This window comes from Eleutherodactylus coqui, chromosome 11, assembly GCF_035609145.1.
Source record: "Eleutherodactylus coqui strain aEleCoq1 chromosome 11, aEleCoq1.hap1, whole genome shotgun sequence".
NCBI lineage: Eukaryota > Metazoa > Chordata > Amphibia > Anura > Eleutherodactylidae > Eleutherodactylus > Eleutherodactylus coqui.
Genome location: NC_089847.1, coordinates 76,596,232 through 76,620,513, shown reverse-complemented (window position 1 = coordinate 76,620,513; position 24,282 = coordinate 76,596,232). Strand labels below are relative to the sequence as shown.

The 24,282-nt window shown below is 43.9% G+C and overlaps 1 protein-coding gene across 2 annotated transcripts in view; it reads right to left on the bottom strand.

Annotated features, from left to right (window-relative positions):
* The window catches only part of LOC136581963 (dipeptidase 2-like), a 154,945-nt gene that overhangs the window by 118,103 nt on the left and 12,560 nt on the right, over window positions 1–24,282 (bottom strand). Inside the window, exon 2 of one of the 2 annotated variants that reach the window (XM_066582679.1) lies at window positions 3,788–3,911. The exons of the other annotated variant lie outside the window; for it this stretch is intronic. The gene's annotated coding sequence lies outside the window, so the exon portion shown is untranslated. The remainder of the gene's footprint in view (window positions 1–3,787; window positions 3,912–24,282) is intronic. 2 annotated transcript variants of the gene reach the window in all.

The following is a 24,282-nucleotide window of genomic DNA, read 5'->3' as shown; positions in this document are numbered from 1 at the left end:
CATAATATATTACTAAACTGTGAATCGCCAGTGAAGTTAACTAGTCATTAGTAAAATAATTTGTTTGGGTTGGGATCGAGCCAAATCACCAAAAACTATGTGAATTGTGATGGCTGATTCCAACTCTCATTTAAGTCAAGGGAGTAAAAATCTGGTTCACTAATTTGTCCTACAGAAAATACCTAATGCAGCCACGGCTCCCCAAATTGCATGGGAATACAGCCACACATCTAGAAAATACGATGCTCCTCTTAAAAATTTGCAAAAAATATTATACAGCGGTTTTGCAGTCACTAGTAGCAAAGGGATGTCACTAAAAACAAGACAGCTCACATGCCCCTTAGTCCCGCTCTCTCTCTCCCTGCTATGGGTAAATGCCCTGTAGCCTCGCTCCCTCTCCCTGCTATGGGTAAATGCCCTGTAGCCTCGCTCTCTCTCCCTGCTATGGATAAATGCCCTGCAGCCTCGCTCTCTTTCCCTGCTATGGATAAATGCCCCGTAGCCTCACTCTCTCTCCCTGCTATGGGTAAATGCCCCGTAGGCCACGCTTTCTCTTCTTGCTATGGGTTAATGCCCCGTAGCATGGCTCTCTCTCCCTGCTATGGATTAATGTCCCGTAGCCCCACTCTCTGCTATGGATTAATGTCCCGTAGCCCCACTCTCTGCTATGGATTAATGTCCCATAGCCCCACTCTCTGCTATGGGTTAATGTCCCACAGCCCCACTCTCTGCTATGGGTTAATGTCCTGTAGCCCCGCTCTCTGCTATGGGTTAATGTGCTGTAGCCCTGCTCTCTGCTATGGGTTAACGTCCCCGTAGCCCCGCTCTCTGCTATGGGCTAATGTCCCCGTAGCCTCGCTCTCTGCTATGGGTTAATGTCCCCATAGCCCCACTCTCTGCTATGGGTTAATGTCCCGTAGCCCTGCTCTTTGCTATGGGTTAATGTCCCGTAGCCCCGCTCTCTGCTATGGGTTAATGTCCCGTAGCCCCGCTCTCTACTATGGGTTAATGCCCCGCAGCCCCGCTCTCTGCTATGGGTTAATGCCCCATAGCCCCGCTCTCTGCTATGGGTTAATGCCCCATAGCCCCGCTCTCTGCTATGGGTTAATGCTCCGGAATCCCGCTCTCTCTCTCTGCTCTGGGTTAATGCCCCCGTAGCCCCGCTCTCTCTCTGCTCTGGGTTAATACCCCCATAGCCCCGCTCTCTCTCTGCTCTGGGTTAATGCTCCCATAGCCCTGCACTCTCTCTCTCCCTGCTCTGGGTTAATGCCCCCATAGCCCCGCTCTCTCTCTCTCCCTGCTCTGGGTTAATGCCCCTGTAGACCTGCTCTCTCTCTCTCTCCCTGCTCTGGGAATCCCCAAGGAATATCCCCATAGTGCAGAAAGATTTTTTTCGTGGAGAAGCTGTGCTTTTTTTTTTTAAGCAACACGCTGCTCCAGTGAATGGGCATTTTCACGCAACATTCACGTGATATTTAGTGCAGTGCAGGCGTGCTTTTTTGCGTGCTTATACTGCACTAAAATTACGCTTTTGTGAACGAGGCCTAAGAGTCATAGGCTACACCAATAGTTTCTAACACTCTTACATAATGGCCCTAATCTTAGGTGCCCCAGGGATTATTTTTTAAATGGTAAGTGAATTCAAATAAAATTAGAATGATTTAAAATGACTAACAGCAAGTGTTTGAGGGTACTTACAGTAGGTCCCTTCATCATTAATAGTTAAAAAGAACATTAAAAGGTTACATATTTATAATACCTATGAGGATAAAGAACTTGACTTAAAAGTTAGATACATAAAATAGGGCAATAAATAGTGGAGTGGGTGCAGGGCATTGTTAGCTAATAGGAGGTGTAGGATCCTTCATTCTCTCCTGCTTGCACTGAGCTAAGTTACAAAAGCTGGAACTTGCTGTTATAACTTGTTACAGGCAGCTCTGTTTGGAAGGACAAGGAGAGGAATGGGAGGGAGAGAGCACCTCAAGAAAGAAGCTGTTTTGTAATGAACCCTTAAAACAACTTAGTCAAGGGCCGAACTATACCTACCGTAGGTGCTATTTAGTGAATCCTTAAACTGCAATCAGACTTGTGATCATGGGCTAGCAGCACAGATGAGCAGACAAGGCTTGGTGATGATGCAGCAGAGCCAAGCTGTACGGTTGTGTAGCAGAGCAAGCAAGTTTAGGCTTGACAATTCTGGATATCACAAGGTTGACCTAGTTAAGCAGTTCACGGGAACACAACTAGAAGCAAACTGCAAGGAATGAATGAAATCAGAGTCTAAAGAGGAAGGCTAAAGAGCCAAAAAGAACCCCTGGTTGCAACAGAGTTCAAAGGAAAAGTTAACTACTGTATGAATATCCACCGTGCACCATAGCACACCCAACAGAGCATACCAACAGGATCATACGGTGCCCTGGACACGTCCCCAATGGCAAGCACAGAAGGTCTAGTGACAGTGCAACCTCCACAAAGACATGTAAGGTCGGTGCGAGGGTGGTAAGCTGTGAGCAGCTTTATGATTGGCGCAGTACATACCAATGGAGCTCTAAATAAGTCTGGTTTCACACGGGGTGGAATTGCCCCGGAAAGTGGATGACCTTTTGCAAAAATCTCGTCCGCACATTGCGACCAAGCCACACGATTACTGACATGTGGCACGGAATTTAATTCCGCAGCATGTCAATTCTTTTCTCGTTTCCGTAGCGGCTTCTCTATGAGGAGAGAAAGCCACAGAGGAATGCTGACAGTGAACAGCTCCATAACCTAAAGACCGTGGGTTTTGAAGCTACACTTATCCCACGGAAATCTTGCGTTTTTTTGGTGTGGCCATTCCGCGAGAATTCTGCTGAAATTCCATCCCGTGTGACCCCAGCCTTAGGCCTCATGTCCACTGGGAAATTCTGGCCCACGCGGATTCTCCATGCAGAATCCAGCAGCAGGTCCCTCCTTTCTCGCAGACATGAGGCCTGAAAATAAGATTTCTTACCTGTCTGGACGCTGCGGATCTGCCCTCCTTCACGACCGGATCGTCTTTCTTCAGCCCCGGCGAATGTGCTGGGCACGCCATGCACACTTTTTTTTTTAACTCCTGCTCTCCCGCGGCAAGGCAAAAATTCAGCTGCGCGTGTGCCGCGGATACGGACTGTTTCAATGGAAACCTGCGGGAGCCATCCGAAATGGAGCATGCTGCGGGTGATTTCTTGCACGTGCGATCCGCGTGGCAAGGAAAAATGACAACTGCAAGTATTTACTTACCTGCGGGTGTCCAATGCATCCCTATGGGCGCAGATCACGCGTGCGGGTCACCCGCGCGGATTTACTAAATACAATTACCCAGTGGACATGAAGCCTTAAGAAGAAAGCCAAACAAGGTTTTATTTGTTTACAATTTCAGGCACAACAAGAAAATGGGGAAAGGAATGTTCTCAACCTGGACCTGTAGATCTCAATCACCATGGGAGTTCATGTTCAGTTGTCACAGAGTCCACCAGCACATGAGCCCAATCTCCCTAAAGTGCTACTCTGGTTCACAAATGTACCAGCCTATAACAAACTGTTCCAGAGGTCCTTCCTACTTTGTCTTAGATGCACCAAACCCACCAAAGAAGGTACCCTTCTTGGCTCAATGCATACTGTGGGTTTCCCTAGGAGACACAACTGACTTTGACGACGATAGAGCATCCATCAGTAAAGGTCTGTGCCCATCTGCCCTCTGCCATCATCCCTGCAGTGAGCCCACTACAATGCAGTTGTTCCAGGAATCTGCTCAGGTGCTGACACCAACCTGCCTGACTAGACCGGCCCGTAACCTGGCTGGGCTGAAGGGTTTTCTTCCTGTAGAACCTTTGGCAAATCCACCTCTGCACATATTAATTCAGAAGAAATGATGTCTGAAATTCAGGGGACACCTGTATAAGGATAAGGAGAACAGTTTAATGCCCTGTTTTAAGCTGTACTTGAACAGAAACTAACAGCCTGTAATCTGAGTCATCTTCTCACCAATGTCCTGGGGTTCCACTGCTGTTTGTCACTACCCTGTGAGCCCATGCCCTTTATCCCAGACATGTCACCTGCGGTTGCCTTACATGCACACTGACTTCTACATCCTTAAAGGGCAAATGCATGTAAATGCACTTTCTTGCCAGCAAATACACATTACTCACAAGGACCATTCCCACATCCTCCTGCCCCTGAGTATTAAGACACTTGACTTGCTTCGACCTGATCTTTTTCTTTTATTGTCTACTGCCCATTCTGATCTCTGCCTGTCTACCATGTATGACTGAATTCCACCTGCCCTATGCTTTGATATGCAGCTTTGGTACCATGTATTAGAGTTTCCTTTACATAAGTCAAGCGTTGCTAATGGTACCTATTCTGTGGGAAGCCATCTTGGGAATTCCAACAGAAAAAGACCACCTCTCCACTTTGAAGTTAAATGTGAATGCACAGGAATCCCTTACAATATGTTCATATGGCCAATTTTGACATGGATTCCACACCAAAATCTACACCAAATCTTCATTCCATTCATTTGAATAGCAAATCACCACGGATTTGTCATTTCTGCATGCGGAATTTCAAACACAGATTCCACATTAATATTTTGCCCAATCACACAGGCTAATTAGATTTGTGTGGGGGCTCCACGGCAGAAGTACACAACTTAACCATGAATTCCTGCCATGGTTTAGGGGCAGAATCTGCATGGAAAGATTGCCGTTGGATTCCACCATGTGAACATAACTTTAGATTTTGCTCCCCAGATTAGACCATGTTGATAAAAGTCCATTATCAACCTAGAGTCTACATGTTCCCAAGTAAGCCTTGTGATACAGTCACTGAGATGAATCCCAGGGCAATCACATGGTAGCAGCCCTATTCCAGACCTTTTCTTTTAACTATGGGCAGGTTCCAGATAAAATTCCCAACCCAGAGAGCCTCCCCCTCTTTATATCACCTCTTCCCCCCACAAGGTGTACAGCCAATCAGCAATAATGTGTTGCCGCTATGCTGCATCAGTACTACACTTTTCACTCTGCCCCGACTGCCAGGTAACTTGATTTCCTGGCAACCTAGGCTGCCCTGCTGCAGCAGACAAGAGCGTATCTCACATGAATGACTAGTCATTTTTGGATTTTTTGTTTTTGTTTTTTCTTCAATTTAAAAAAGCGTAAATCTAGCATTGTGTATTTTTTATGGCATTCACTGAACGTTATTTTAATAGACTGGACTATGGATGCAGCAATATCAAATCTTTTTGTTTTTTATTTTTCAAGATAAAATTTTTAGTGTTTTTTTATTGTAAAAATCTTTAATGAACATCAAGGAGTAAATAGCAACACTTATCACTAATATAAAACTGCAGTTACTTTATTTCATGAGCAACATACACGGGGCAGGGGCAACCAAGTGCAATAGATGTCAGTCGTTTTACGTGACTACATACTTCTTCTAGCCTCACACTTAGTCATCATGACATCAACTATATATAATATAGCATGACATTACCACAGTGACAAATAAACAGTGCTAACTAGAGATGAGCGAGCACCAAAATGCTCGGGTGCTTGTTGCTTGAGTCGAGCTTTCCGCGATGCTCGAGAGTTCGTTTCGAGTAACGAACCCGATTGAAGTCAATGGGCGACTCGAGCATTTTTGTATATGACCGATGCTTGCTAAGGTTTTCATTTGTGCAAATCTGCAAAACCTACGAATGTGATGGAAACGACACAGAAACGGATAGGGCAGGCGAGGGGCAACATGCAGGCCTGCTTCTCAGGTTCCTAGGTCTCACTATTAAGCCACAATAGCGGCAAGAGTGGGCCCCCCCCCTAACAATTTTTACTTCAGACAAACCCTCATTAGCAAGGCACACCTTAGCTAAGCACCACGCTACCTCCAACCAAGCACAATCACTGCCTGAGGGACACACTGCTGCCTCTTCTCCTGGGTACATGCTGCCCAACCTGTCCGCACGACCCTGCGTCCGCAGCGCACACAAAAGTGCCCCTGCGCAGCCCTCAGCTGCACTCATGCCACACGCTGGCCTCATAGCCACACTACCCTCATGTCTATTTATAAGTGCGTCTGCCATGAGGAGGAACCGGAGGCACACACTGCAGAGGGTTGGCAGGGCCAGGCAGCGACCCTCTTTTAAAGTGTGGGCGATAGCCCACAATGCTGTTGAGAATTGATAATAGATTGACGTTTCATCTTCATTCCAATCCTTTGCCACCTCCGTCAGGAGCTGCAAACGTGGGCATAAAGGGGACTCCGCTGCCAGCCCAGCACTTCTACACATCTCCACAATGCAGCAATACTCGGTGTGGTAAGTATGTGAGCGGGCCCTGGGTCAGCCTCTGTCCCAGCAAACACCTTGTGTGGCCCAAGGTGCTGCGAGTGACATAGCAATGGGGACTCCATGTGTCCACACACTACTCATTCTGTTTGGGTGTCAGATACCTCATCGACAACGCAAGGGGTAAACCATCTGCACTCTGCACCCTACGCAAGTCTGTCAGTGTTTTGGGGACAGACAGGTACAACTCCGCTATGGCAAGTCTGTGTGCACCCGCAGCATGAGTGGCTAGCAGGAACACACAGACGGTTCAGCAAGAAATCCCATTGCAGTGCCCTGGATAGCTGAGGTTACGTGAGAGGAAATACATGTTGGCTGCGGCCCACAAGCCATCCCCTAGACATTCTGTTTTTTTTAAAAGTGCCAGGCAGGTACAACTCCGCTATGGCAAGTCTGTGTGCACCCGCAGCATGGGTGACTAGCAGGAACACACGGACGGTACAGAAAGAAGTCCTATTGCAGTGCCCCGGATAGCTGAGGTTACGTGAGAGGAAATACATGTTGGCTGCGGCCCACACACCATGCCCTAGACATTCTGGGTTTGTTTTTAAAGTGCCAGGTAGGTACAACTCTGCTAAGGCAAGTCTGTGTGCACCCGCAGCATGGATGGCTAGCTGGAACACACAGACGGTACAGAAAGAAGTCCTATTGCAGTGCCCCGGATAGCTGAGGTTACGTGAGAGAAAATACATGTTGGCTGCGGCCCACACGCCGTGCCCTAGACATTCTGGTTTTTTTTTAAGTGCCAGGCAGGTACAACTCCGCTATGGCAAGTCTGTGTGCACCCGCAGCATGGGTGGCTAGCAGGAACACACAGATGGTACAGAAAGAAATCCCATTGCAGTGTCCGTGATAGCTGAGGTTACGTGAGAGGAAATTTATGTTGGCTGCGGCCCACACGCCATGCCCTAGACATTCTAGGTTTTTTGAAAGTGCCAGGCAGGTACAACTCCGCTATGGCAAGTCTGTGTGCACCCACAGCATGGGTGGCTAGCAGGAACACACAGACGGTACAGAAAGAAATCCCATTGCAGTGCCCCAGATAGCTGAGGTTACGTGAGAGGAAATACATGTTGGCTGCAGCCCACACGCCATGCCCTAGACATTCTGGGTTTTATGGGGGGCCAGATAGGTAGAACACCCGATGGGAATACTTAGTGCACCCATAGTATACACAGACCCCTGTAATATTCCTGTAGCAAAGGTATAAGCTGACCCCAGTAACAGTTATGTTGCAGAAGTCTAGGGAGACCCCAGTACCATTTCTGTAGTAACAGTATAGACAGACCCCAGTAACGTTTCTGTAGCAGCAGTATAGACAGACCCCTGTAAAATTTCTGTAGCAGTAGTATAAGCAGACCCCTGAAACATTAATCTAGCAGCAGTATATGCAGACCCATGTAACATTTCAGTAGCAGCAGTACAGGCAGAGCCCAGTATTTGTAACATTTCAGTAGTAACCGTACAGACAGACGCCAGTAACATTTCTGTTGTAACAGTATAGACAGAGCCGAGTAACATTTCTGTAGTAACAGTATAGGCAGACCCCAGTAACGTTTCTGTAGCAGCAGTATAGGCAGACCCCTGAAACATTTATGTAGCAGAAGCATAGGCAGACCCCTGTAACATTTTTGTAGCAGTAGTATAGGCAAACTCCAGTACCATTTCTGTAGAAGTTAAGGCAGACCCCAGTAACATGTCTGTCTCCGCAGTATAAGCAGACCCCTGTAACATTTCTGTAGCAGAAGCATAGGCAGACCCCTGTAGCATTTTTGTAGCAGAAGTATACGCAGACTCTTGTAACATTTTAGTGGCAGCAGTATAGGCAGACCCCTGTAACATTTATGTGGCAGAAGTATAGGCAGACCCCAGTAACAGTTATGTAGCAGCAGTATGGCAGACCCCAGTATCATTTCTGTAGCAGCAGTATAGGCAGACCCCAGTAACAGTTATGTGGCAGAAGTATAGGCAGACCCCAGTAACAGTTATGTAGCAGCAGTATAGGCAGACCCCAGTATCATTTCTGTAGCAGCAGTATAGGCAGACCTCTGTAACATTTATGTGGCAGAAGTATAGGCAGACCCCAGTAACAGTTATGTAGCAGCAGTATAGGCAGACCACAGTATCCTTTCTGTTGCAGCAGTATAGGCAGACCCCACCACCATTTCTGTTGTTGAAGTATAGGCAGACCCCAGTAACATTTTTGTAGCAGAAGTATACGCAGACCCCTGTATCATTTCAGTAGTAACACTATTGACAGATCCCAGTAACATTTCTGTAGCAGAAGTATAGGCAAACCCCTGTAACATTCAAGTGGCAGCAGTATAGGCAGACCCCTGTAACATGTAAGTGGCAGCAGTATAGGAAGACCCCTATAACTTTCTCGTAGCAGAAGTATAGGCAAGCAGGCAGACCCCAGTAAAATTTCTGTAGTAATAGTATAGGCCAACCTCAGAAACATTGGGATACCATGAGCGTCGGCAAAGGCCGGAAAAATTAGTTGGATAGGAGTGTAGGCGTGGGCCCCAAAAATTAGTGTACCAAGAGTACAAGTGTACCTCTGAAAAATGTATTAACTGAGAGGGCAGGTGAAACCCATAAACATTTTTTAAAAATATAGCTCACTGTTGCTTAATTTGTAACAGAGCCTGGAGCCAGCCCTGTTGAAAAAATTGGTTCATGTAACAGTCTCAATGCTTTTGAAACTTAGAAAAATGGTAAAAACTTTGGTAGATGTAGATGAGCCTTTCGGGCCGCAGAAAAATTGGCCGTTCAGCGCGATGACATGTTGTTTCTAGAGGACTAATGTCAGAGACAGATTGACAAAGACAAATGCCCCGTTTTCCCGATGATACAGAAGAGTGCTTTTATCTGCGGTTGCAGCGAAAAGATTCTTTAGGTTCCGCTGCTGTCCACTGATGGAGAAGAGAAGTCTGGGGAAATCCAGGCTTTGTTCATCTTTATGAGTGTAAGCATGTCGGCACTGGCAGTTGACAGGCGGGTACACTTGTCTGTGATGATTCCCCCACCTGCACTAAACACCCTCTCTGACAAGACGCTAGCAGCAGGGCAAGCCAGCACCTCCAGGGCATACAGCGCAAGTTCGTGCCACGTGTCCAGCTTTGACACCCAATAGTTGTATAGAGCTGAGGCATCACGGAGGACGGTGGTACGATTGGCTACGTACTCCCTCACCGTCTTTTTACAGTGCTCCCTCCGACTCAGCCTTGACTGGGGAGTGGTGACGCAGTCTTGCTGGGGAGTCATAAAGCTGGCAAAGGCCTTGGAGAGTGTTCCCCTGCCTGCGCTGAACATGCTGCCTGATCTCCACGCCTCCCCTGCTACTTGGCCCTCGGAACTGCGCCTTCTGCCGCTAGCGCTGTCAGATGGGAAGTTTACCATCAGTTTGTCCACCAGGGCCCTGTGGTATTGCATCACTCTTGAACCCCTTTCCTCTTCGGGAATGAGAGTGGAAAGGTTCTCCTTATACCATGGGTTGAGAAGGGTGCACACCCAGTAATCCGTAGTGGCCAGAATGCGTCTAACGCGAGGGTCACGATAAAGGCATCCTAACATGAAGTCAGCCATGTGTGCCAGGGTGCCAGTACGCAAGACATGGCTGTCCTCACTAGGAAGATCACTTTCAGGATCCTCCTCCTCCTCCTCTTCCTCCTCGTCCACAGGCCATACACGCTGAACAGATGGGAGGCAAGCAGCATGGGTACCCTCTGCAGTGCGCCCAGCTGTCTCTTCCCCCTCCTCCTGCTCCTCCCCCTCCTTTTCCTCTTCCTCCTCCAAAACACGCTGAGATATAGACATGAGGGTGCTCTGACTATCAAGCGACATACTCTCTTCCCCCGTCTCCTGTTCCGACCGCAAAGCGTCAGCCTTTATGCTTTGCAGCGAACTTCTCAGCAGGCATAGCAGAGGAATGGTGATGCTAATGATTGCAGCACCGCCGCTCACCATCTGGGTAGACTCCTCAAAGTTTCTGGGGACCTGGCAGATGTCTGCCATCCAGGCCCACTCCTCAGTAAAGAATTGGGGAGGCTGACTCCCACTACGTCGCCCATGTTGGAGTTGGTATTCCACTATGGCTCTATGCTGCTCATAGAGCCTGGCCAACATGTGGAGCATCGAATTCCACCGCATGGGCATGTTGCACAGCAGCCGGTGATCTGTCAGATTAAACCGATGTTGCAGGGTGGCAGCGTCCGTGGTGGACTTGCGGAAATGTGCGCAGGCGTGGCGCACCTTGCCGAGCAGGTCTGACAAGTGCGAGTGGTTTTTCAGAAGCCGCTAAACCACCAGATTGAAGATGTGGGCCAGGCATGGCACGTGTGTGAGGCTGCCGAGCCGCCACCAGGTTACGGCCGTTGTCACACACGACCATGCCCGGTTGGAGGCTCAGCGGCGAATGCCAGATGTCGGTCTGCTCAGTCAGACCAGGTTGCGTAGGAGGAGGAGGGGGAGGGTTTAGAGGAAGTGGCATAGACCACCGCAGATACCAGAACCGAGGAAGGACCCGCAATTCTGGATGTGGGTAGGACGTGTGCGGTCCCCGGCTCTGACTCGGATTTTCAGGGTAGGTCTTATATTTCAAGCCCCACCCCCTACAATCCTCAAATGTGGTGCCAGAAAGTTGCAGTATTGCCATGAAAAGACGCAGCGATATCGGATGGACCAGCAATGCAATATCGCTGCGATTTTCCCGCGGCGATGCCGTGTTGCCCGTGTGCACGAGGCCCTAATGGCGCTCATTGGTTTTTAATTTGTAGTTAAAGGGCAATGACTCTTAGATTGAACATAACTGCAAGGTAATGTTTTACAGACATTACTTTTACATAATTGTAGTTTTTAAATGTGAAAAATTATCTGATAGACACCCTGTTACTTTGTTTTTTCGCTTCTTTGAGTAGGCATAAATGTAAGAATAATCCTTATACCTTCTGTTATATATGTGGCTGCTACACATTTCAACGTCAAAGTCACAATATTTCATCATTTGTGACATGTGCATATATTGGTTTCAAGTTCCCCTTGGCGAGCACGCTAAGAATTGGGCTCCTCATATGTGTCATAATTGTGAGGAAATGCTTCGTGACTGGACAAAAAAACCCCACAAAGGCATGCCTTTTGGTATTACCATGGTGTGGCATGAACCTAAAGACCACAGCAGTGACTGTTATTTCTGCCTTACCAATACAAAGGGCATCGGCAAGAAAAAACTGCGTATGATCACATATCCTAATATTTCTTCAGCAATACGACCTATCCAACACTGACACTCCCAGTTCCAGTTTTGAATGGTTTTGTCTCTTCTATATACGAAGAAAGTGAACATGGTGATCAAGGGGATTTAGATAAGATGCATGAGGAAATGGCTGTAGAATCTGAAAGATCTTCTGATGCCAAGCAGTCATTAACCCCTCAGCAGTTTAGCAAACCGGAATTGAATGGCTTAGTAAGGGATTTGGGCCTATCAAAGAAAGCAGCTGAGTTATTAGCCACCAGGCTTCAAGAAAAGAATATACTTCACCGGCCAGCTAAAGTATCCCATTTCAGGAAGCGTGAACACATTTTTGTGGACTTCTTTTCCGAAGACACACACTTTGTTTACTGTCATGATATCAGTAGTCTTCTCAGCCAGTTAGGTGTTACCACTTACAGTCCAACAGAATGGCAGCTATTTCATGATGGCTCTAAACAGTCTGAAATGTGTTCTCTTACACAACAGGAATATTTATGCAGCGGTTCCAATTGGTCATTCAGTTCATCTGCGAGAAGATAATGACATAAAAATTGTCCTCGACTTAGTGAAGTATCAGGACCATAACTGGATCATTTGTGTGGATCTTAAAATGGTAAATTCCCTCCTTGGACAACAGGGGTTTCACAAAGTATCCTTGCTTTCTGTGTTTGTGGGACAGCCAAGCTGAACATAGGAGTGGCCGAAACATGAAGCTCTGGAAGTAGGGATGCCAAATATTGTGAATGAACTGTCGAGACAGGATACTGTGAATGAGTTAGTTGAGACAGGATCGTTTTCCCCCCGCTTCACATCAAACTTGGCTTAATGAAGCAGTTTGTTAAGGCTTTGAATAGAGAAATTGAGTGCTTTCAACATATTTCTGCTTTTCCCGCTTTGTCTTTCAAGAAGATAAAAGCAGGTGTGTTCGGTGGACCTCAAATTCGAACCCTCATAGCAGCAAGGCTGTCTTTTGTGGCAGTTACAAAGAACTTTCTTAGCAACAAAAAAGCAGAAAACTATGTACTTCTGGTTCAAAGGATGCTGTTGACTTTTCACAACATTGGATGTAACATGAGCGTTAAGATTCACTTCCTGAACTGTCACCTTGTTAAGTTTCCCGAAAACCTTGGAGCTGTTAGTGATGAGCAGGGAGAACGCTTTCATCAAGATCTGAAGATGATGGAAGAGTGTTATCAGCGGCAATGGGAGAGGAATATGATGGCAGACTACTGCTGGAGCATCAAACGAGATTGTCCTCAGCAAGTACACAAACACAAGAGCTACAAACGCAAATTCTTGCCTGAATAGAGTCTAAATGAGTTTAGCGCAAATTTTATGCTTGAAATAAGTGTTTTTAATTGGTTCTATTTCAAAATTGTAGACAAATGATACCGTCATATGTTTTAAGGAATTTACTGTATTTTTTAAATTATTATATTTTCACCAGGATAATGCCCAAGACCTTTTACTTCATTATGTTAAACTAAATGTTGAACATTTTACATTAAGATGAAAACCTAAAATCTTGAATTGCAAAAAAACTGTAGCTCAAAGAGAAAAACTAATTTCAGATCAGCACACTCAAATTAAGTAATGTAGCAGGGTGAGAGGTGAAGTGAGGGACGGACGATATATATCACGGAGGTTACTAGCATCCTTTATGTAGATCCGGTCCGCTCCTCGCTCCGGTACAGAATTCCACCTGAGCAGGACAGGTGTGTGTGGGGGGGGATAAATTGGTGCAGCTGTCCTGTGTGAACAGCAGAGGCTGACAGAGTACTGAGCTGGAGACACTGCACCACGCTGCAGGGAAGGTTTGCTGGAACTTTGCCCTACTGGAATTTAAAGACTGTGTTTGCTAATACTGGACTGCTGATTTAAAAGGACTTTCCTTATATCTTTTTGTTATCTGGAGACTACCAGTACTTTATGTTATGTTCTACAAGCCTGAATAAAAGAAAAGTCGTTCAGCATTTGGTCGTGGCCTGGTGTGTTTCCCCCTGCACTGCTACAATTGGTGAAGGATGCGCTGGCATTAAAAGACCCACGGTTACATGTCCTGGGTGGAAGCCGCAGTAAGAATGCAAACTGCCACGACAGCTATGGAGGAATTGGTGAAGCAGCTGGTGTAAATGAATGTGCAGCAACAGTAGGCGATCGCTCAGCAGCAACAAGTGCAACAGGAGACAAACCAACTCCTGGTAAACAATTGGCCATACTGACTGAGGCCATTCAGACTAAAGAGACTGTAGCTCTCCCCAGGCAACATGTCGGGAGCAAGGTTTTGAAGACAATAAGAGGGGCTTTGCAAAAAATGACCCTGCAAGATGATGTGGAAGCTTTCCTCGCCATTTTTGAATGGATGGCGGAAAGGGAAAAGTTGCCTCTAGAGCAGTGGACTGAGGTGTTGGCCCCGTATTTAACTGGGGAATCCCAGAAAGCTTATTACGATTTAACCCAGCATGATGCCCTGGAGTATAACAAACTAAAACCCAAATTCCTGGCTTGCTTAGGAGTGAGCATGGCGGTCCGAGAACAGAGTCCACAGCTGGAAGTACTCCCAGCTGAAGCCGCCAAGGTCCCAAATGTTTGACCTGCTACATCTGGCCCAGAAATGGCTGCAGCCAGAGACGTTCTCACTCGCGCAGATAGTGGAAAGTCATGATGGACTGGTTTGTGCAGTCCCTGCCTAGGCCCATGCAGAGGTTGGTTGCCCAGGGAGACACCTGGAATACCGATGAGTTGGTGGCCCTTGTGGAGAGATACCTCACAGCCGAGAAGACGTTTCCTACTACAAGGTCCATTCATCGTGGTGCCAATCCTGGGGTGGAGGCCCGGAGGAGGGAGTCCTCGACCAACGTCGAAGAGAGGCCAAAGAACCCACAGGGAGCAGTACCTGCCAAGAGGAGCCAAGCCGCCCCGATTGCTGGGAGTGCCAGGCTCTGGGGCATATTGCAGCCCACTGCCCAACCCGCGCCGAGCCAATGGAGTGTACGTTTGGCCGGCGCTGCTCCTGGTTTGCGCACCCTGTCTGCAGTGCATCTCTGTCCCAAGACCCGCAGCCACAAATGTATAAGGTAACAGTAAATGGGGCAAGGGCGGCAGCATTGTTGGACTCAGGGAGCCTGGTGACTTTAATCACTACCTCTCTTTCGCATGTGGTGGTACAAGGAGAAAAGTTGGAAGTGATATGCATCCATGGGGACACTAAAGGCTATCTGGTTGCCAACATGACTATAAGCACGGACTGTGGGGTTTGTGTACACAAGGTTGGGGTGGTGAGCAACTTACTACACCCAGTGATAACTGGAAGAGATTTTCCTCAGTTCTGGAGCTTGTAGGCAAGCTGCCGCACCCCATTGTTCAGGATGGTGCGCCAGGACACAGCAAGGTTGCTTTGGACAATTAGGCTGTTGATCGAGATTTGCCATTCGCCAGTTTGACTGGGGAAGGGAAGCTATCCTCAGAACACCAGATCTATGACCATAAAAATGCAGAGTTTTCAACACTGTGCTTTCAAAGCGATGGATGTTCTGTTTTTAGCCATTTTCAGCCCTGCGTTGCGCATTGAAATTAATGGGCAGTGTTTTTAGCGCTGCTAAAAATGCGGCACAACTTTGTACCGTGTTTTTGAATAGCGCTAAACACAAGTGCTAGCTGCTTACCTAAAAAAATGGCAATACTCACCTAGCAGGCACCGTGTTGAGTATTGTTTTTTTTTTCTCAGCTTCATTGGCTGCATTTTCATAGGTAAAGAGAAAGTATAATTGATTCCACCTGGCCAATAAACTGAAACAGTGTTGCCAAGTTTCTAGATTCAGTATTCTTGAGTTCTACTGATTACATTGCTAAAGCATTTGAAATTGTTATGCAATGTTCTGAAACTGTGTGCCACATTGAAGTGGCTGTACTGCTCGTAGAAGTTAAATTGGCCAAACCACTAATTCATCCTACAGGTGAGGCACCCACACAAGTGGGATTCCCAGGGGCAAGTCAGGAGTTGATATCAGGAGTGAAACGGGAACCAGTCAACAAATCTGAAGGGCAAGGCAGAAGCATAACCCAGAAACAAGGTCTGGGTCAGAATTGGAAGTGAATAAAAAACTTTTTCTTGGAATGCTGGAGAATTGCTAGTCAATTTTTGAGGTGCTATTGGTTTATTTCTGGAGTGGCTTGGATCTCCATCTGCCGGTTTCATCACGATGGACTCATAATGTCTGAAGGCAGGGGAGTTTGTGATTATATATCTTTTCTGAGTATAATATTTCCCCCTTAGTAGCTGTATAAAGCTAAAACTTTAATGTTGATGCCACTTTAACACGACCAAGAAAATCAGGAGATATTTGTGTGTTGCGAGACGTAGTGTGGGAAAAAATTGCGCCATATAGTATGCTTGGGCATTCCCTCAGAACGCCACAAAATCATTGCACAGTGTACAAGGTGCACGTGAATGCGATGCAATATTTCCCATTAAAAACAATGGGAAGCACTTGCCAGTCCTTGAGGATCACTACTTCCCTGAAGTGATGCAAGGCTTTTTTGACACACACGCCTCGCATTCTTGGGGAAATTGCACATTCCAGAGCGCAATATCGGGCCAACTTTTACGACCCGATATAGCGCTCGCCTTTGTGAAATTACCTTTTAAGGGATTTTCCTATTATAGAAAATTACAGCATAGTTTTAGGACATAGTAAAGCTCACTGATAGAAGAGGATATGATCAATTAGACTAACATTGATCCTTCGAACTTGGGGATTCTGCCCGTTCAGCATTTTGCGGCACACTCGCAGCTAAGCATTGTGCAGAGAAGTGAATTCCATTGAGATGTGCTGCTGTGTACTGGGTCAGGACTGGTGCAGTGTCCGCGTCTTGTTCATTAGGAAAAGTGTTACAATTTTCAGAAACATTTCTTAACTGTTTTCTGTGGTGATTGTGTTAATTTCTTACTAATTAAAAAAAATACATAGATGACACTTAATAACAGTTGCCCAAACTATTTAAAAACGTGCACATTATATAGACCTTCTATGCATGAGTTTTCAATGTGTAAGAGGGTAAATTTTTAATGTGACACACTTAACCCTGACATGTTAGCCAACTAGAGGATGGCACTGAAATGGAGATGGACACAGCACAGTTCAGTGGAACCACTTTTAAAGGCACAGTATCTGCAAATAAAAGTATCCTATCAATATATCGACATAAAGGCTAGTTAATATCTGTATTTGGGCTTTTAGGCTCGCTGTTCTGTTTCTGGAACAGAAAAATAGAATTAGACACTTCTGATTTTTTTTCCCCATTGATTTCAATAGGTTTTCAAGAAAATATAAAGCCTTCCGTTTGCTTCCAATCCGTTATGATTCAATTTTTGTAGCAGAACAAATAGCGCAGTCTGCAGTGCTACTTGTTCTGGTAAAAAAAATAATAAAGACATGACCGAAAGGAAGCAAATTGAAAGATTTTCATTTGTATGAAAACCCAATTAAAGTAAATGAGAAAAAATATGTAAATATTTAACTCCAGTTTAATTCTTGGCCAAAAACAGAACAGAGGCAAAAAGCCCTAATACAAATGTGAGCGAACCCTAACCTTTAAATACAACATGAATGTCTAGTTAGGCTCACTGGTGCATCAAACAGTTCAATTGCACAAAAAAATGGTTCAGTCCAAGTGCAATCGTATAAGAGGTTAGTCAATGCTGGCATGCCCCCTTAAAAATGTATTAGTTTGTACACTTCTGTAATTACACTCAGCTTAAATGCTGCTGCTTCCCCTTTCTATTTTAGTCTCCTCTTTCTAGAGAAATGACTTATTAAGGCAGTGGTAATGACCAAGTTGAAACTTCCAGGTTTGGATGCATTCCAAATGGACTGTAGTTTTCGATGTATTTTTAATGTAGAATATTACTGTTTCTTTACCTGAATTTATATATGCAAAAAATGTAAATATTGCGCTGTATTTGAAATGGCTTTATATGTACTGCACAGTATTAAGAATGCTATTTTAAAATGCAATAATTAAGATGTTTATATGCTTTATTAACACAAAGATATATTAAACAACTAGCTGATATACCCGGCTTCGCCCGAGTTAATTTGGTACTGGTGTTTATCTGGTCTTCACACGGAAAATCTTATGAAGTCGTGGTTACTTTAGAGATACTGAGGAAAAACATATGTTCACCATTTTGCATAGTTCTCTGCGTTACCCAGGAAACACCACGTGGAGGTAACCATGCGACGTTTCCTTCATATAAAATGACATCAGGAAGTGAGAGAATTAGATTACGTACATAAAATTTGGACACTAATTCTTTTGCGCTTAGAATTGAATAATCGAGTTGGGACCCATTAACTTTTCATATTTATGACACAATCAATGCTTGTGCCAAATTTCATGTTTCTATGACATTGGGAAGTGAGAGATTTAGATTATGTACGTAAAATTTGGACGCTAATTCTTTTGCGCATAGAATTGAATAATGGAGTTAGGACCCATTAGCTTTCCCTATTTATGACATAATCAATGCTCGTGCCAAACTTCCCGTTTCTATGACACCGGAAAGTGAGAAAATTACATTCCGCACGTAAAATTTGGACGCTAATTCTTTTGCGCATAGAATTGAATAATCGAGTTGGGACCCATTAGCTTTTCCTATTTATGACATAATCAATGCTCGTGCCAAATTTTCCGTTTCTATGACACCGGAAAGTGAGAAAATTAGATTCCGTACGTAAAATTTGGACGCTAATTCTTTTGCGATTAGAATTGAATAATGGAGTTGGGACCCATTAGCTTTTACTATTTATGACATAATCAATGCTCGTGCCAAATTTCCTGTTTCTATGACACCGGAAAGTGAAAAAATTACATTCCGCACGTAAAATTTGGACGCTAATTCTTTTGTGCATAGAATTGAATAATGGAGTTGGGACCCATTAGCTTTTCCTATTTATGACATAATCAATGCTCGTGCCAAATTTCCCGTTTCTATGACACCGGAAAGTGAGAAAAATAGATTCCGTACGTAAAATTTGGACGCTAATTTTTTGCGCATAGAATTGAATAATGGAGTTGGGACCCATTAGCTTTTACTATTTATGACATAATCAATGCTCGTGCCAAATTTCCTGTTTCTATGACACCGGAAAGTGAAAAAATTACATTCCGCACGTAAAATTTCGACGCCAATTCTTTTGCGCTTGAATTGAATAATGGAGTTGGGACCTATTAACTTTTCCTATTTATGACATAATCAATGCTCGTGCCAAATTACCGTTTCTATGACACCGGAAAGTGAGAAAATTACATTCCGCACGTAAAATTTGGATGCTAATTCTTTTGCGCATAGAATTGAATAATCGAGTTGGGACCCATTAGCTTTTCCTACTTATGACATAATCAATGCTCGTGCCAAATTTCACGTTTCTATGACACCGGAAAGTGAGAAAATTACATTCCGCACGTAAAATTTCGACGCCAATTCTTTTGCGCTAGAATTGAATAATCGAGTTGGGACCCATTCGCTTTTCCTATTTATGACATAATCAATGCTCGTGCCAAATTTCCCGTTTCTATGACACCGGAAAGTGGGAAAATTACATTCCGCACGTAAAATTTGGACGCTAAATCTTTTCCGCATAGAATTGAATAATGGAGTTGGGACCCATTAGCTTTTCCTATTTATGACATAATCAATGCTCGTGCCAAATTTCCCGTTTCTATGACACCGGAATGTGAGAAAATTAGATTCCGTACGTAAAATTTGGACGCTAATTCTTTTGCGCATAGAATTGAATAATGGAGTTGGGACCCATTAGCTTTTACTATTTATGACATAATCAATGCTCGTGCCAAATTTCCTGTTTCTATGACACTGGAAAGTGAAGAAATTACATTCCGCACGTAAAATTTCGACGCCAATTCTTTTGCGCTAGAATTAAATAATCAAGTTGGGACCTATTAACTTTTCCTATTTATGACATAATCAATGCTCGTGCCAAATTTCATGTTTCTGTGACACCAGAAAGTGAGAAAATTAGATTCCGTACGTGAAATTTGGACGCTAATTCTTTTGCAAATAGAATTGAATAATTGAGTTGGGACCCATTCGCTTTTCCTATTTATGACATAATCAATGCTCGTGCCAAATTTCCCGTTTCTATGACATTGGGAAGTGAGTGATTTAGATTATGGACGTTAAATTTCGATGCCAATTCTTTTGCGCTAGAATTGAATAATCGAGTTGGGACCCAATTTCTTTTCCTATTTTGGAGATAATCTATGCTTGCGCCAAATTTCATGTTTCTACGACATTGGGAAGTTGGAGAACTTTTGGCGAGTCAGTCAGTGAGTCAGTCAGTCAGTGAGTCAGTGAGGGCTTTCAGCTTTATATATATAGATAAGGGGCACTCCAGTCAGGGGCAGACACAGACAGCAATGGGTCCCCTATGTAATAACAGTATGTGGACCCTATGCTTTAAAATAAGAACATAAAGCATATACCTTAGCCTTTCTAACAAAGCACCAGTAATTGTGAGCTATGAAATTGACTAACTTTGTCCTGTACATGCAATCTCATAGAGAGTACCGGGCTACTTGTAAGATGTCCGTGCCCTTTTCTCCCTTACTTGTGCCCCTGTGCAGCTGCAGATGTTACACATATGGTTTGCCCAACCCTGACTCTATTGATTACAATCCTGTTTAAATAAATCTATCATAGCAAAATATTTACACTATAATGTTCTTAAAATACTGGATTATACATGCAAACTTTTGAGATGTGAGGTCTCTTCTTAAGGAAACGTATTATGCCATTTTAGCAGCTGACTATACAACGTTGCTTGTTTAAAGGAATTTCTCAGGATTCAATTACGAAGCATGTCAAGCTATATATAGAGAGCTTTGGATGGAATCGTTCACTATTTGCAGACAAGAAAAAGCAGATCACCTTTCATTCATTTTCAGCCCACTAGAAGATAGTTAACGTATCTTTCTGTCACATATACGGGCTTTAAAAGAACTGTTTAAATGATCCCACCATGCTTTCTGAAGCATACACAGTACAAGTAGTGTACATAAAATGATGTAACGCTGGCACACACATTACCGAGCTAAAATGACATTATGTAGAGAAGAGAGAGATGTCAAGCATTCAACACTGTGCAGAATACAATGGAAATATGCATATACCTGGCTAAACTTCTCAGTGAGATGCTGTCTGTAGTGGGGCAGGAAACTATACTGCTATGCTGCAATCTCCTTGTGTTCCTCCTTTTCCGGTAAATTGCATTGCATAGGGGCTGGACTGCACAATAAGTAACTCTTTCAAAATAAAACTCTGATTAACTATCCAGAAGGATTCAGGAAGAAGTAAAAACATTTTGCAAAAAGATAGGAAAATATTAAAAGTTGTTCACGCTCTAAATCATTGTAAAATATTTTGAAAATACAACATAATTTACAAGGAGTTCCATAAATGGGGGAAAAATGTTTATTACAAATTAGACTTTTATTTAGTGTGACTAAAAAGCTTTCAATGGCTTTGTGTAATATGCATGAATTAAGCCTCTTTCACAAGGTTTTTCCCTTTAGGGCTTATTCACACAAACATAATTAGTGTATGTGCTGTGTCTGTTCTACTGACTGCACAAGAACAGCACACATAACTGTCAATGGGGCTATTTAGACTTGCATTTTTTTTAAATGCCCCATTCTGATCTGATTTATAGGATGCCAGTAGCTCATTCACGTTAATGGGTGCACCAGAAATTGGATGACACACAGATCATTGCTAAGAGATGCTATAAAAAAATTAAGCATTTTTCAGCTTTTTTTTGCATGTGATGAACACGGGTGACACAGAATTGGTAAAGCACACGCAGCATATACAGATGCAAACATAAATACAGGTAAAAATTGGTAAATTTTCATGGCCCTATTCTTTTTAATACATTTATTATTGACGTGCAGGGGTTCTACTGGAGATATCAACATTTGCAGTTGATACAAAACTATGTAAAGTAATTAACACGAGATGACAATGTAAAGGACTTTTTTTATGTCAGGGACATGCCCAGTAAGTATGTAAAAGGGCAGTATTGTGGTATTAGTTACTTCTTCCACCTCCCCCCCCCCCCCCCCCACACACACACACACACACAAACACACGTTGGATTGAGGTGTGGTGTAATTGTAAATCCGGCAGGAGCAGTGTGGCTGGATTGAGTTATACCGCGCTTCAGTCTTCCGCTGGATTTAGCAGGGGGGAGGAAGATTGAGAATATTTTGTATTTTAGATTACTAAAGCAATTGAAATAACAGAATGCACTCCTGTCACCTTACTGCATTACCCCCATGTCACAAGAAACTGAGGGGTTTGAATATGTAAAAGATGAACCAATAGCTAACCCAGATTTTGAGTTTTGTTTTGCAGATGGCTCAGGATACCAGGAAAATGGCAAGTACAGCGGCATGCAGTAGTCACACAGAATGAGGTGACAAAAGCAGAACCGATTTCATCTGTCGTCACAGGAGGTGGAAGTGAAGGCCCTGACAGAAGCTTTTAGAGCGGCAGAGGGTAAGACAGCAAAACATATACACAAAGGATTTTTAACCCTTTCTGCCTTCTCCTTTACACATTACAAAGCGCTCAATTAACACTAAGTAATGCACAGAGATTCCGGCCGGCGATCATGCGACCGCCGGTGTCACCTGACCCCCAGCTGTCACATGAATGCGGAGCCAGGAGCCTGAGTATTAATTCCGCATTCTGCCCGGCGATCATGTGACCGCTGGGTGCCACCTGACCCCAGCTATCACGTGATTGCCGAGCCGGGAGGCTGAAGGGAGAATGCGGAAGTAATACTTCCGCATTCCCCCCACGGTGTAGTGAGCACCTGCACCCTCCTGAACTCTGTCAGTTCAGGAGGGTGAAGGGAAAATGTATTTTTTCTCATCCATTCTCCCCAGCTCCAATTTATTTGGAGCTGGGGAGAATGGATGAGAAAAAATAACTGGATTGGAAAGCGTTAAAATATAATATGTGGAACTTTTGAAGTTGAACATATATACATAGTGTAAAAAGAGTGAATCATGTAAGTTGCTATTTTCTTCAGGAAGCAAGTAACCAAGGTCCAGGTAAATGCACTCTGGTATATTAAACAGTGATTGGAGCACTGTAACTACCTGCGAGACCAGGAACTGGTAATGAGACACCTGTTATCACAGAGGTCATCCTTGATGAAAGCTTAAGCTAATAGCAACATAAAATCATAATGCGTACTGTGAACAGTAAAAGCCCCATGAGAAGATTTTTCTATAACTGAACTGCTTTGTTTAAACACAAACAAGAGGAGGGAATGTAAAGCAAGATTTTCGATTATAGACAAATTATATACATTTGATTTTAAACTGCGCAATAAACCATAACTAGGGGAAAGGTAATTACAGGCACAGTAAGAATATATTAGATGTAATTTCTGTATGTACCAAGAGACATGTCAAGATAAGGTAAGAGTATCAAGAAGGGTCCACATTTGGCTTAGAAGCTCTCCCAAGAATATCAAGATATAACCAACAGTGTTCATGCCTTTATTAACCAATAGAATAATGAAATAATCATGGACTGTGTGTATGTGTGTGTGTGTGTGTGTGTATTAATTTATATAAATAATTTTTGTTTAAATTACTACCTACGCCACAGAATAATCATGGAATGTACTAGATAAGCCACGTGACCGTGTTTTTAGCAATGTGTAGAGACACACATGCTAAGATGAGATAAGAACTATAAGAAATTTCTACTGTGCCACTTGGAACATTGTCAAGAAAGTCAGAATGTATCCAATGAATGCCATGCAATTTCTAAAGTAACCAATGAAATGATGGATTGTAAATTGTGACGCCCCAATGTAAGGGGGCTATAAATAAAGGCCACCTGACTCAGGTCAGGTAGGAATTTGCTGAATCCATAACCATATGGGCTCTGTCATTTAATTCCTCCGTCATACGTCATGGGTCTTATGACGTCATTCACAAGGTTACACTCAGCTTTCCTTAAATGGCCATACATTTTTGCCGTAACAGTATACAAAAGTGGCAAAAGATTTAACACTGATAAATGTAAGGTTATGCATGTGGGCAGGGAAAATACATGCCACCATTGCATGCTAAATGTGTGAAAAAGGGTATGTTTTCTCATTAAGGAGAATACTAAATGAAAGACTTATAAGGCTATCCACGTTCCTCTGAAAATGTATGCAAATTGAAGATGGAACAATACCTCAACAGCATTACCCATTGGAAGGCAGTCTTCCTACAAGTCAATATCAGACTTTCCTAAAAGCCTTGTAGCAGCGACTTGGAATATTTTTCTGGCAACATATATTCTCGTTTTAGATGTTTAAGGAGTGAGTCTAATAGCAGAAAGGGTTAAGAAAAAATTTATATATGGGAAAGACCCTATATAACTCCTCCAGTATTAGTGAGCCGTGATGTAGTCTGAGCTAAATGGGCACCGTTGTAGCTATCAGACAGATGGTATCGGGCGGCCGACTAACACTAGGTTAACTGACTGAAAATGGTTTGCTGACTATCTGGTCAAAATCATCTTAACGCGTTTCTGCAGCCAGCCTTTCACTGGTTATCATCGGGACAATTTAAA